The 14,579-nt window shown below is 39.8% G+C and overlaps 2 protein-coding genes across 2 annotated transcripts in view; both read right to left on the reverse strand.

The window, feature by feature from the left end:
• Positions 1–14,579, reverse strand: part of LOC134798227 (dynein axonemal heavy chain 12-like) — a 28,398-nt gene that overhangs the window by 12,472 nt on the left and 1,347 nt on the right. The gene's annotated exons all lie outside the window — the stretch shown is intronic.
• The window catches only part of LOC134798226 (microtubule-associated protein RP/EB family member 1), a 140,955-nt gene continuing 137,542 nt past the window's right edge, over positions 11,167–14,579 (reverse strand). Inside the window, exon 7 of the transcript XR_010145166.1 lies at positions 11,167–11,178. The gene's annotated coding sequence lies outside the window, so the exon portion shown is untranslated. The remainder of the gene's footprint in view (positions 11,179–14,579) is intronic.

Genomic DNA, 14,579 nt, shown 5'->3' on the forward strand with positions numbered 1-14,579 from the left:
AATTATGAGATAAAAAGTTAATAATACGTTATAGAAAGTACTAAACTAATGATTTAGGTTAAGAACTCAGGCACAAAACCATATTGTTACCCTTAAAAGTTGGAAAAGCAATTTCAATTTTGTAGGTTATATACAATAAAATGGCGGTCAATGTTAAAAAGCAACGTGAACCGTTAAAATTCTTATATGCAGCATACGACTGTTATATATCTGATAAAGATACTTAAGTGAACCACTATAAAGTCCAAGTCGTTATTTCGATACACTAGTGAACCTCTAAACAGTTATAAGGCATCTTATGAACGTTTTAACAGCCGCTATGCAGACAGTCCTAATGGTAGTATAATAGGCTGCTTAGCGGTAAACATGTTCAGCGCTAAGCCGTATTATGCGCCACATGTGTTCGATTATACGTCTATTGGTTTCATAATAGTTCACTCGTTCTCCCTTATAATAAGTCAGCGAAATAAAAGCTGCTTTAGCAGTAAACATGTTCAGCGATAAGCTGTATTATGCGCCCCATGTGTTCCATTATACGTCTATTGGCTTCATAATAGTTCATTCGTGCTTCCTCAAAAAGTCAGAGTAATAAAAGCTGCTTAGCGGTAAACATGTTCAGCTATAAGCTGTATTATGCGTCCCATGTGTTCCATTTATACGTCTATTGGCTTCATATTAGTTCACTCGTGCTCCCTTAAAAGTCAGCGTAATAAAAGCTGCTTAGCGGTAAACATGTTCAGCGATAAGCTGTATTATGCGCCACGTGTGTTCCATTATACGTCTATTGGCTTCATAATAGTTCATTCGTGCTTCCTTAAAAAGTCAGCGTAATAAAAGCTGCTTAGCGGTAAACACGTTCAGCGATAAGCTGTATTATGCGCCACATGTGTTCCATTATACGTCTATTGGCTTCATATTAATTCACTCGTGCTCCCTTAAAAGTCAGTGTAATAAAAGCTGCTTAGTGGTAAACATGTTAAGCGACAAGCTGTATTATGTGCCACATGTGTTCCATTATACGTCTATTAGCTTCATAATAGTTCACTTGTGCTCCCTTAATAAGTCAACGTAATAAAAGTCCACAATTACCTCCTTATACAGCACATGGCGTAATTTTATCCACTAAACAGACCTTATAACGGTTAAAGCATTTGATAACCCTTAAAGCTGTATAGGGTCGTAGCAAATATACCTTTATATCACTCTTTGCGTATTAATGGTAGTTTTCAGAGCCGTAATGCAGCTTTTAATCAGCCCTGGGCTATATAAATATCACTGAGATCTATTATACAGCTGTAGGACCACGAGTGTGCTCTTATAAGTGTCTTAATACGCACAGAGTGTTAGATAGAACTAAAAGTGAGTAGTTATAGAGCTATCTGTGCTACTTGGGTTAATAAAAAGAAACAGTATTGCGATTCTGCGGAAGTGTTCCCACTATAATGTTAGTGTGATAGGGCTTAAAAACTACATTAATAATAACCCTCTATGGGTTATATACATATTAGCAAAGAGAATAGAGTGTATAGAGGCGTATTGTCAAAGTAAATTACGTAGCCACTGTAAATTTACTTCCATCTTTCGACAGAAGATTAACACTGTTAGAACGCCATTTGACTTTGATCCTTATTCTTTCACTGATATGTGTTAACTTGTTAAATATTAATATTAACGCCGTCTACTCGACACTAGGCCAAAGGTATGGTGCAAATTGCAATGTTTTCGAGCCATAACCTTCAGCCTGCTCTCGAGAGAGAGTCGAACACATATCAGTGAAAGAATAATTATCAAAGTCAAATGGCGATCTAACAGTTTTAATCTTCTGTAGAAAGATGGCAGTAAATGTACTTGAAACAGTAGCTACATAATTTACCATGACAGTAACTTGCTATTTCAAATTCTCTTTGATATTAGGTACCTTCTATACTTCGTTTTTTGTGTTTTTTTTTTTATTGTAAAACGCTTTAAAAAAATAGTAACTATGTAGTAAATAGTACTTATGAACTTATGAACCAAAAGAATGTAAATTAGTAGGTTAAGTAAGGAACACAAATGTATGGAACAGCATGCACTTTAATCTCAGGCGATGCCATTTGGCACAATTGTTCCTTAGATCAAACAAAGTTGATCTGGCCCGGTAGCCGGGAGATCGTACCATGCAGACCCCCCAAAAAGGTGAAAGGGGTGGGTGAAAGGGTCGGCATCCCAGGTCCAATCTATGCTATATTCCTTCCTAGTCTAAGCAACTAGGGCAAGTTATATATCATTTTCGTATAATTTAGGGACGGGGAATTCATTTTCGAAATAATTATTATACCTTTCCATACAAAAAAAATATTTTTGTACAAAAAATGAAAATGTTATGTAATTTTTTGTGACAATTTTGGATGTTACAATCACAGTGTGGCGATTTACACTAAATAGAAAATGGGACGATGTAGCCCATGTATTCTATATTCTGAAAAATATCACTTTATAGTAGGCATTCATACATTTTTTCGTAATAAAAAAAATATTTATAGCGCGTGGCGGTAACGATTTCCATACAAATGGAACTATGCCCAAAGTCAAAGATTAAAAATGTTTACTAAAACACTGAATTTGGCATTTTACAGGTTTAAATGTAATGTTTTAATTATTTTTCTATGCGTTTGTGCCCTTTTTTGGTACACATTTGTTATTATTATTTTTCTTCCATACAAACGTTCAACCCCCCCCCCCATTTCCCCCCTTCAGGGTTGATTTTATAAAATTTTATCCTATCTTAAACTTAAACCTGTCGCATTTAATTGATGTTGAAAATTTCAGCTTCATATCGGAGGACAAAAACTCATGGAAAAATCATTATAACATTGGTAGCGAAACGCTACTACATCTGTCTACATCTGTGTGAAACTACCGCCGTGTCTTCTTGGCTTCCGTTTTTTGTCAGGCCGTGTTTCGCTGTTGTTGATTCACGCGAATACGATGGCGCTTATATCAAAAACTCGAAAAAGGCCAACCTTTTTACGAACAATTCCTGGCCGTTTGTAATAAATGTGTCGCTTAACTTCAAACTCGGGTAAATCCATTCGACCCTTTCAGCAAATATCTACCCTATTACTAGGGCTTGCAAATATTCGAAACTTTCAGGTATTCGAATATTCGACTTTTTCTGACGAGATATTCGAATATTTAAAAAAAATAAGAAAAGGAACGAAAAATCGGTTTATTATCGTTTTATTCAAAAGCTTTTTTCACATATTGCTAAAATTAATAATATTTTGCAGAAATCCACTTATTGACTAGATTTTATCATCCTACTCTGAAATACCCACGTTTATAAAAGCAAGTAAGTACCTAAAACGCAAAAATTAGACATTTTCAATATTTCTTGATAAAACTTTTTATTATAAATGCGTCGTTGCGTGAATTAATATAACTTTAACCATCCAAACACGTATGTAAGAGAGAAAACATTTTAGTAGGTAATCACTAATCATTTTCTTCAGCCATCGACACGCAGCTAAACCAGACTCTCCGTCTAATAACGGGATGCCTTAAGCCAACACCCACCCACTGGCTTCCAGCTCTTAGCCACATAGCCCCTGCGCACCTGCGAAGAGAAAAATGCCTCCAACGCGAATTATCAAAAGCGCACTGCAGTCCTAGCCTACCAATCCACCAAGACCTCGAGGGCTTCGGAAGTAAACGCCTTAAATCCCGAAACCCCCCTGCATTACTGATGGGAAATTCCCTGACCACCCGGACCCTGGAGGAGGCATGGACCACAGAATGGGAAGCCCTCAGAGACCAAGCCAACCCCTTCTCTACTTTACCCCTGCGTGTACCCCCAGTAGGCTTCAAGGAACCCCGCCGGGTGTGGTCCGCCCTTAACCGCCTAAGAACAGGAGTTGGCAACTGCGGCCACCACTGGTATAAATGGGGCTGGAGCTCCTCTCCTGCCTGTAACTGCGGGCACCCAGATCAGACCATCAACCACATCATTCTGGAATGCCCCCTTACTAGATACACAGGCCAAGTAGACGATTTTAAGACCCTGTCAGATGAAGCAGTTGCGTACCTGGGAAGGGCGAAATTTTAACAAAACCTTTGACATTGTAATCCAGTGACATGTACATATCCCATACGATAATAAAAAAAAAAAAAAAACATTTTCTGATTTAAATTAACTTCTTGTCGTTAAGAAGCCTGTAAAATGGCCTTTAATTCCATTGTATTTTGAATCTTTATTGACTTTATTAGTCTTGGCAAGTTTAGTTTTGATTCCTAATGGTCGGCTGTTATATAATAAGTTATATAATTGGTATTGGAATATTTAAGGGAAAAAGTTGGCTGACTACGGGGTGGATCATTCGTTAGCTAAAGGTGCATGGTTAGATTACCTAGTTCGGTAGGTTTGGTATGATCAAATTTGTGAATTGCGATAAAGGGCAAGGTTTAGACTTCGAATATTCGCTTAAGGTACGCTTTTACTCAATAAACAAAATGACCCTTTATCTTAAAACTTACGTAAAGTTACTTGTACCTAGAAAAAGCATTAGCCGCACCGTAATAAAACATACTTTTTGATTTCGTTTCCTTTGAAATTGAGTTAGGTTCTTAGGTTTAACTGTATTCACGAAGCCTATTGAGAGGAATACAGTAAAAACATTATTTCCTTCGCATTTGGGTACCTACGGTTCCTCATTCACTGTTAATACCCGGCAAAATACACAGAAACTGTAACTATAATGGATGAAAATAGATTTTACCTAGTAATAAAAAATATTCGAATATTCGAAACCTGAGCGGCCGAATATTCGAATATCAAAACAGGTCGAATATTCGACATATTCGAATATTCGAATTGCAAGCCCTAGAGGCTTTTCTTAATACCAAAATCGTATAATCTGACAGATAGATTTACCTGAGTTTGAAGTTAAGCGACTCAAATAATGTGCATATTTGCGCTTATTTTGAATTTAAATTTTTATGGAATGTTCGAGAAAGAAAAGATTGAAATTGTTTATAGGCAGATTGTTTGTGAATTTTGAGTGGAAAAGTCGTTTTGAGTTCCCGCGTTGTTTTTTAACCAGATTTGCAATTTATAACCAGTTTGATATTTAATACGAGGTTTTTAAAAGTGCGCAAAAATCCACGTGAGGAGAGGCTCCTCGTAAGCAGTTGGCCCCCAAAGGCGCGCGTAAATCGGCGCCCGGAGAGGTGAGGCGCCTCGTAAACAGTTGACCACCAAAGCCGTGCGATGGTCGGCGCTAAGCACTGGTGGAGTGAAGAAACCTCATCGTTACCGCCCGGTCTGCTGCCATACGCGCTCGCCAGGAAGCGAGTGAGGCTTAACTCGGGTCTGCTGCCATACGCGCTCGACAGGAAGCGAGTGAGGCTTACCTCGTCGGCCTGTTTGAAGACACCAACTTGTGCGCCATCCATGTTACACAAGTAAATTTGAATCCAGCTACCGGCACCCTTGCGTGTGCTTCCACATTTATCCCCTTTCCTGACTGAGATCCAAGACCGTAATATTTTAAAATTTTAACGTTAGTTTTCTAATTCCAATTTTTATAACCAGCTAATTATTTGTTGTGTATTTTGTGCCATATTTTTGTTTTGCCATTTATCATTTGCTAAATATCTGTTATCCGCATAGTACAAATCCTCAAAATTCAAATAGCCTCTTTTGACGGGCGGCATAAATAATCGGTTTAAAATTTAGGTAACATTCACCCAACGTGTCAACCATCGTCGTCCATACTATTCGCCACATTAATACATTTTTCTTACCAGCTAAATTTTCGGCCGAATTCTTTTTTTTCCTTCTTGTTTACCCCTTATGCGGAAGGCAGAGTGTGTTTTAAATAAGTTTAAACGATCAAAATAGTGTTTTAGGTGAATTTTGTAAATATTAAAATGTATACAGGATGTAACCGCAAATTCATTTTTTTGATAAAAGTGTTAAAATTATACGTGTTCAGCAAATTATATTGTTTTACTGCAAATTGGCGCCCGAAGTAAGGTAAAGAACTCTGGATTTTTTATTATTATTTGATATTAATTTTTTTTGTGACATTTGTGGGACGGTGACCGTAGACCGGTCGCGGTTCATATACTTAACCTTAGTTCTGTTTTTTTGTTTTAGCCCGCTGTCTCTCTACGCTGGATAGTGACATTTACTATTGTGTCCAACTGTACGTCTTCGTAATTACGACTTACGACTCTCATTGCTCTGGATTCCTTCGTGTTCAAGCTTTGATATACAGAATGATGTGATTTATTTACGTTATTAAATTTTGTTCTGCGACATTTTTTTTTTAAATCGATTCTTTCTGTTGGCCTTGTATACCTTTTACTCACTTTCCCATAACATATCCCGAGTACTTTATTTAGTAGTTTGAATCCTGTGGTTAGAGCCCGTAAACGTTAGGGAACTCACAGGTAAGTCAGACGTAGAATTTATTATTTGTTGATCTTGAACCTTGAACCTTTGAACGTTGAGGTTTGAGTTTTGAATTTCATTTCGTTCTCGAATCTGAATTCGAATTTAGGATTTAGACTTCGACTTTTATGTTCTTTCTTTGACTTTGGACTTTGGCTTTGACTCTTAACGTAGTTGAAACTTGTACTTTGGATTTTAGTTTTAAGGTCGATTTATTGTAATTTTTTGTTTAAACTTTGTCAGTTGGTCTAGAACCCAAGACAACATTTGACTTTCCACTATGTCGCATCTAAGTAATGAAGGGTCGATTGGTGAGACGCCTCGTGCACACTCTTCTTTAAATGTGCACCATCCCAGGATCTTAGATCCAATGGCCAGTGATGAGGAGCAGTTTTTTGATTCTGAACCCCGAGGCCAGGCAAAGCATACGTTCGAACACGCTCTGCCTTTTCCCTTTAAAGATTATTCACTTACGAAATGGAACTTGAATTTTTCCGGGGACACCTGTGTTCCCGAATTTTTCTGTCTAATTGACGAAGAAGGTTTGGCGCGTAACGTCAATCCGTCATACGTTGTCAGACGTTTCCATGAGTTGTTGTCAGGTACCGCTTTGAAATATTTTAGGGCAGTCAGATATCCGGGCCTTACTTATGCTGAATTGAAGTCTGCATTCATTAAAACTTTCGACGTAGCCGATTTTGATTTCAAGGTCGAGAGCCAACTTCGCGCTTTGTCACAAAAGGCCAACCAGTCGGTGGTTGATTTTGTTATACAGGCACGCGACCTGAACGCAAAACTTCGCACACCGGTTTCCGAAGACAACTTATTTAACATCATTAAATACGGAATGAATCCTAGATATCATCCTTGTCTTGCAGCTTGCAACTAACGTGGTTAGAGATATCGATGGTTTGTTAGAAGTCGCGAAAAATTTTGAAGCCTTCCAAGGTCCACGTCCAGCACGTTTAGCTATAGCACCGATTAGTGACAATGATAATAACTATAATTGTAACTTAATTTATCTAATTTAATTTCCATTTTTGACGTGTAATATGTAATTATATTATAAATAAATGAGTATGAGTATGAGTATGAGTAGTGCTCAAGTTGTAGAGCAACCCAGTTCTATAGTGTGTATGAAGTGTGATGCAACTGGTCACAACTACCGTAATTGTCCTTACGTTTCAGGGGCAGTGTGCTTCAAGTGTAAGCGGGTTGGAGCAATTACCCGTGATTGTCCTAGTTGTAATCCTAGTCCGTCAAAAAACTAATTCGTGGCGCACTGAGAGATCCATCTGTGTCGCCCGTTTGTATTAATGATTCCCCGGATAATAGACTTTTTATTGATGTTATAATCGCTGGCTCTCCGGTAAATGCTCTTTTGGATTCTGGTGCTCAGGTTTCACTGATTGATATTTCTCTCCTGTCGAAGCTCGGTATAGCTTTTCGCGAGGATATTCGGCCTTATGTTGTCTCCGCCGACAATTCACCTATTGAAATCTTAGGCGGTTTGGACATCCCTATATTCTTTAGTGGCATTCGCGTTCTGCACCCCTGTCTAGTGAGCAGTAATCTTCCTACTGCATTTATTTTAGGAATTGAGTTTTGGAATTCTTTTGGTCTTATTGACATTTTAAAGAAGGCATTTCGTGAGGGTTTGTCTGGTAAGCTTTATGTCCATTCGCAGCATCTTCCTACTGCAGTCCCACAAGTCGTAGGTGAGGTTCGCTATGTCCACTCACGTATGGTGCTTACACCCGATGAGGAATCAAAGCTTCAATCTGTTATTAACGAGTTTGAGGGAATTTCTTCTGATAAAGCTGGTTTAGGTTGTACGTCGTGGCTTTCGCATAAGATTGAGACTGTCGGTCCACCCATTCGCCAACGTTGCTATCCCCTGTCTCCAGTCAAGCTTAAGGTTCTCAATGAAGAGATTGATAACATGTTAGAGTTAGAGGTTATTCGTCCATCGCGATCACCTTGGGCTTCCCCAGTGGTGATGGTTACCAAGAAGGATGGTAGTGTCAGGTTTTGTGTGGACAGTAGGAAGTTGAACAGCGTTACCATCAGGGATTCATATCCTCTCCCGCGCGTTCAGGACATCCTTGACAACCTACGAGGTGCCAAATATCTAACTTCGCTTGATCTTAGGAGTGCCTTTTGGCAAATCCCTTTAGCTGATAAGGCTAGTTGTGAGAAAACCGCCTTTATCGTACCGCAAAGGGGTCTTTTTGAGTTCGTTCGCCTTCCGTTCGGTTTAACCAATGCTGCATCCGAGATGCAGAGGCTCACTGACATGATTGTCAATTTCGAATATACCCCTGAGTCTGACAATTTTATCTTTGGTTATGTAGATGATTTGATTTTGGTGTCCCGTGATTTTGATAGTCATATGCGGCTTATTCGTAAGGTTCGTGATAGGTTGAATGAGGCTGGTCTTACGGTTAATTTAAAAAAGTGCGAGTTTTGTAAATCTGAATTGAAGTACCTCGGCTACATTGTCAACGAGCGTGGTCTTCAAACTGATCCGAAGAAGTTAGAAGCTATTAGGGATTACCCTACCCCTTCTTCCGCCAAGTCTCTGCGTGCTTTCATTGGTATGTGTTCATATTATCGCAGTTTCGTTGATGGTTTTTCTTCAATTATTGCTCCTCTCACGGCACTTATCGGAAAGAGGAAGGGACGTGATCCCATCGATTGGAACGATAGTGCTGATGAAGCTTTTTCTAAATTGAAGGATGCCTTGATTAACTCTCCGTTGATGTCCTGTCCAGATTTTTCGAAATCCTTTATCCTCCAATGTGACGCTAGCAGTCGCGTGCACAGAGATGTGGGACTGGGTAGGCAAAATTATATCAGAAAACCGGGCAAGTGCGAGTCGGACTCGCGCACGAAGGGTTCCGTACCATAATGCAAAAAAAGGCAAAAAAAAAAAGGTCACCCATCCAAGTACTGACCCCGCCCTACGTTGCTTAACTTCGGTCAAAAATCACGTTTGTTGTATGGGAGCCCCACTTAAATCTTTATTTTATTCTGTTTTTAGTGTTTGTTGTTATAGCGGCAACAGAAATACATCTGTGAAAATTTCAACTGTCTAGCTATCACGGTTCGTGAGATACAGCCTGATGACAGACGGACGGACGGAAGGACAGCAGAGTCTTAGTAATAGAGTCCCGTTTTACCCTTTGGGTACGGATCCTTAAAAAATGAGAGCTACTAACTCACCAAAAAAATTGCGTGATGGTTTTCATTTTGTTGTCAAGTCTTTTCAATTACTTCTTTTTTTGGCTAAACGAAAGCTTCGAAAACGCATCATTTTTAATAGTTTGCACACACACACACACCCACCACAACTTTCACAGTTAAATTATCCATTTTTTCACTAATCGCACTTTATAATTTCCGGCAACTGTTAACTGTTATCTCATAAACTCACCAAAACAAACAAACAATGGCGACCGAATAAAAAATGAAAATAAACTTAACCAAATACTGTAAACGAATAAAAAAATAGTCTCGTATTTGCACTAAATTATTGGGTGAACGGGCCGAAAGAAGAAACTATTTTAAAATATCTTTAATATGATAGGTACCGATGTGCTCGGAATCGGTATCAGCCAAAATGTATACCTGTGGGGACACTCTTCTAACCACTCGGCACCGAACGAAACGTGGAGCGAATTTACCGCCCCGAAAAGGGTCAGCGGAACCACGCTGGAAATTCCTGCGCCAAACGATTTGGTCAACAACGATTCTGGGCGAAGAACGGTTCGTGTTGAACTTGGCGGCGTTACGATGAAAAGCCAAAGCCATCGAATCAGAAACTTTATCGTATACATACCTCACGAAGCGTCTGAAGTAGGGCTTGCAATATCGGATGGTTTCCAATAGGGCTTGCATTCCGGAATTCCGGAATTTCGAAATTCCGGAATCTCGGACAAATTTTCCGATATTGCAAGCCCTACTTCAGACGCTTCGTGAGGTATGTATACGATAAAGTTTCTGATTCGATGGCTTTGGCTTTTCATCGTAACGCCGCCAAGTTCAACACGAACCGTTCTTCGCCCAGAATCGTTGTTGACCAAATCGTTTGGCGCAGGAATTTCCAGCGTGGTTCCGCTGACCCTTTTCGGGGCGGTAAATTCGCTCCACGTTTCGTTCGGTGCCGAGTGGTTAGAAGAGTGTCCCCACAGGTATACATTTTGGCTGATACCGATTCCGAGCACATCGGTACCTATCATATTAAAGATATTTTAAAATAGTTTCTTCTTTCGGCCCGTTCACCCAATATTCACAACAATTCTAAAACGTGCTTTAGTCCGCCCTTCTCCTAGTGGTAATCCTTACTTGGTTCGTTTTTTATCGATTCTTTTTCGTTTTCGTTTGAGCGTTTCCTTGCTTCTTTTTCCGGATCGGACTTGTGTTGTACCGTTGGTGCTTAGGTCCCGGTTATCTTTCCCGGCTTATGTCAGCCTGGTTGTGTAATTTGATGATTCGGTGTGGTGTGAGGGATCGAGGTCTGTAGCCAGGTGCAGTTCCTATCCTATCCCGGCCGTCATGTCTTGGACCGCGTGACGCGTCGGTTGGCCTCGTGTCATCTTGTTATTCTTTTAGGTTAGTCTTTTGGGGTAATGTTAATATTTGGTTGGGGTTGGTTTTATTGGAATTCGTTTAGGGTCCTCTTGCTCCTCTTATTATATTTTTGGGCTTAGCATTAAGTTTTTTTTGTTTTTTGGGTTAATCTTCTTGTTTTGTTGTTTGTTTGTTTCTTTGTTTGGTAGGGAGATGCTGTAGCGAAACGCTACTACATCTGTCTACATCTGTGATGGAACTACCGCCGTGTCTTCTTGGCTTCAGTTTTTTTGTCAGGCCGTGTTTCGCTGTTGTTGATTCACGCGAATACGCGTAGATGGCGCTTATATCAAAAACTCGAAAAAGGCCGACCTTTTTACGAACAATTCCTGGCCGTTTGTAATAAATAATGTGCATATTTGCGCTTATTTTGAATTTCATTTTTTTATGGAATGTTCGATAAAGAAGATTGCAATTGTTTTTAGGCAGATGGTTTGTGAATTTTGAGTGGAAAAGTCGTTTTGAGTTCCCGCGTTGTTTTTTAACCAGATTTGCAATTTATAACCAGTTTGATATTTAATACGAGGTTTTTAAAAGTGCGCGGAAATCCACGTGAGGAGAGGCTCCTCGTAAGCAGTTGGCCCCCAAAGGCGCGCGTAAATCGGCGCCCGGAGAGGTGAGGCGCCTCGTAAACAGTTGACCACCAAAGCCGTGCGTTGGTCGGCGCTAAGCACTGGTGGAGTGAAGAAACCTCATCGTTACCGCCCGGTCTGCTGCCATACGCGCTCGCCAGGAAGCGAGTGAGGCTTAACTCGGGTCTGTTGCCATACGCGCTCGACAGGAAGCGAGTGAGGCTTACCTCGTCGGCCTGTTTGAAGACACCAACTTGTGCGCCATCCATGTTACACAAGTAAATTTGAATCCAGCTACCGGCACCCTTGCGTGTGCTTCCACATTTATCCCCTATCCTGACTGAGATCCAAGACCGTAATATTTTAAAATTTTAACGTTAGTTTTCCAATTCCAATTTTTATAACCAGCTAATTATTTGTTGTGTATTTTGTGCCATATTCTTGTTTTGCCATTTATCATTTGCTAAATATCTGTTATCCGCATAGTACAAATCCTCAACATTCAAATAGCCTCCTTTGACGGGCGGTATAAATAATCGGTTTAAAATTTAGGTAACATTCACCCAACGTGTCAACCATCATCGTCCATACTATTCGCCACATTAATACATTTTTCTTTCCAGCTAAATTTTCGGCCGAATTCTTTTTTTTTTCCTTCTTGTTTACCCCTTCTGCGGAAGGCAGACAATTAATACTGTGTTTTAAATAAGTTTAAACGATCAAAATAGTGTTTTAGGTGAATTTTGTAAATATTAAAATTTATACAGGGTGTAACCGCAAATTCATTTTTTTGATAAAAAGTGTTAAAATTATACGTGTACAGCAAATTATATTGTTTTGCTGCACGCTGCACATTATATTTAAACTTTTTAAGTGCCAAATTCAGTGTTTTAGTAAACATTTCAAATCTTTGACTTTGGGCATAGTTCCATTTGTATGGAAATCGTTACCGCCACGCGCTATAAATTATTTTTTTATTAAAAATCTATGAATGCCTACTATAAAGTGATATTATTCAGAATATAGAATACATGGGCTACATCGTCCCATTTTGTATTTAGTGCAAATCGCCACACTGTGATTGTAACATTCAAAATTGTCACAAAAAATAACAACATTTTCATTTTTTGTACAAAAATATATTTTAAGTATGGAAAGGTATAGTAATTATTTCGAAAATGAATTCCCCGTCCCTAAATTATACGAAAATTATATATAACTTACCCTAGTTGCTAAGACTAGGAAGGAATATAGCATAGATTGGATCTGGGGAGCCGACCCTTTCACCCCCCCTTTTTGGGGGGTCTGTATGGTACAATCTCCCGGCTACCGGGCCAGATCAACTTTGTTTGATCGAATTTGCAATTTTATATGAACTTTGGCGCACCCAATTGTTACATATTTGCTGACTTATTTTTCAAAAGTGTTTTTCATTAAAAAGACACGTCAAGATTGTTTACCCTTTTTCTAATGCTAAAAAAACGAACTATACGACCCACCCATATTACCTACGTGCCTGTACAGCTACCACCAGTTTTGACATTGACATAACGCTCACGTTTACGTAACTTACTTTCTATGCATCTCGCTCGTACTCGCATATGCGAGCAATAGTGGAAGCGAGATGTACAGAAAGTAAATTACGTAGACGTGAGCGTTATGTCAATGTTAAAACTGATGGTAGAGGCTCTGTTCTTTTGTTGTAAGCTTGGTTTCGGTGAAGCCTTGCAGGTAAAACTACTTTTGACCAACATGCTCAGTCAAAAGCAGTTTTGCCTGTTTTTGTCGGTTAAAAGTTCTTTTGACCAGTTCACACTTTTGACTGCAACATACATATCTATCCATATGAAGGGCCTTCCTTCACGATGTCCGCATCACGGCGCGACACTGCGAACGTATAAAGGCAGGCAAACACTTATCCCACGTACGCAACGTTATGCAATGCATTATGAGTATTATGACATCTGAACCCTGAAATTTGTATGCATAGAAACATACTTATCATGCGTTGCGTTGCGTTGGGAGGCGACTACAGCACATATCAATAACAATGCTGCCGTAGCTAACTCACAGTTAAACTCGATCAGCTGAAGCTTTTCCGCCATCTTGGCGCGAACCGAACTGCGAAATCGTCGTGAAGGTCTACGAGTATGCAGTCATACGTCAACGTCGCGATATGTTCTCTTCGCGACGTCGCGCAACGATTCATGCGCATAGTCTGCGTGACGTGTGCGTGCGCAGTTCAAACATTTTAGCGTACGTGCACGTCTACGCACACGCAGCCGGTGTTCTTTGGCCTTAAAAGTCTTAAAACAATATTAAACTTCCGACACACAAAGCTAGTTAAATTGTGATCAGTAGGCTTGGCATAGGAGCGGTACGGCCTACTACAGTATCTCGGGCGCGAGATAGACTATATCGGAGCGGCTTAGGCGCTCACAAATATCTGAACAGGCCTCTATGGTCAGGCCGTTAGAGTGCGTGTTCAGACATTGTGAACACCTTGGCCGCTCCGATATATCTGATGGCGACTGTACGTTCAAAACTGCAAACATAGCTAGCTCTTTATAAGTAAAACAAGTTAAAGCTAATCTTGAGGCTCTTGAATTCGCAAGGCTTCACCGAAACCAAGCTTACAACAAAAGAACAGAGCCTCTACCATCAGTTTTAACATTGACATAACGCTCACGTCTACGTAATTTACTTTCTGTACATCTCGCTTCCACTATTGCTCGCATATGCGAGTACGAGCGAGATGCATAGAAAGTAAGTTACGTAAACGTGAGCGTTATGTCAATGTTAAAACTGATGGTAGAGGCTCTGTTCTTTTGTTGTAAGCTTGGTTTCGGTGAATCCTTGCGAATTCAAGAGCCTCAAGATTAGCTTTAACTTGTTTTACTTATAAAGAGCTAGCTATGTTTGCAGTTTTGAACGTACAGTCG

Source organism: Cydia splendana, chromosome 16, assembly GCF_910591565.1.
Source record: "Cydia splendana chromosome 16, ilCydSple1.2, whole genome shotgun sequence".
Classification (NCBI taxonomy): Eukaryota; Metazoa; Arthropoda; class Insecta; order Lepidoptera; family Tortricidae; genus Cydia; species Cydia splendana.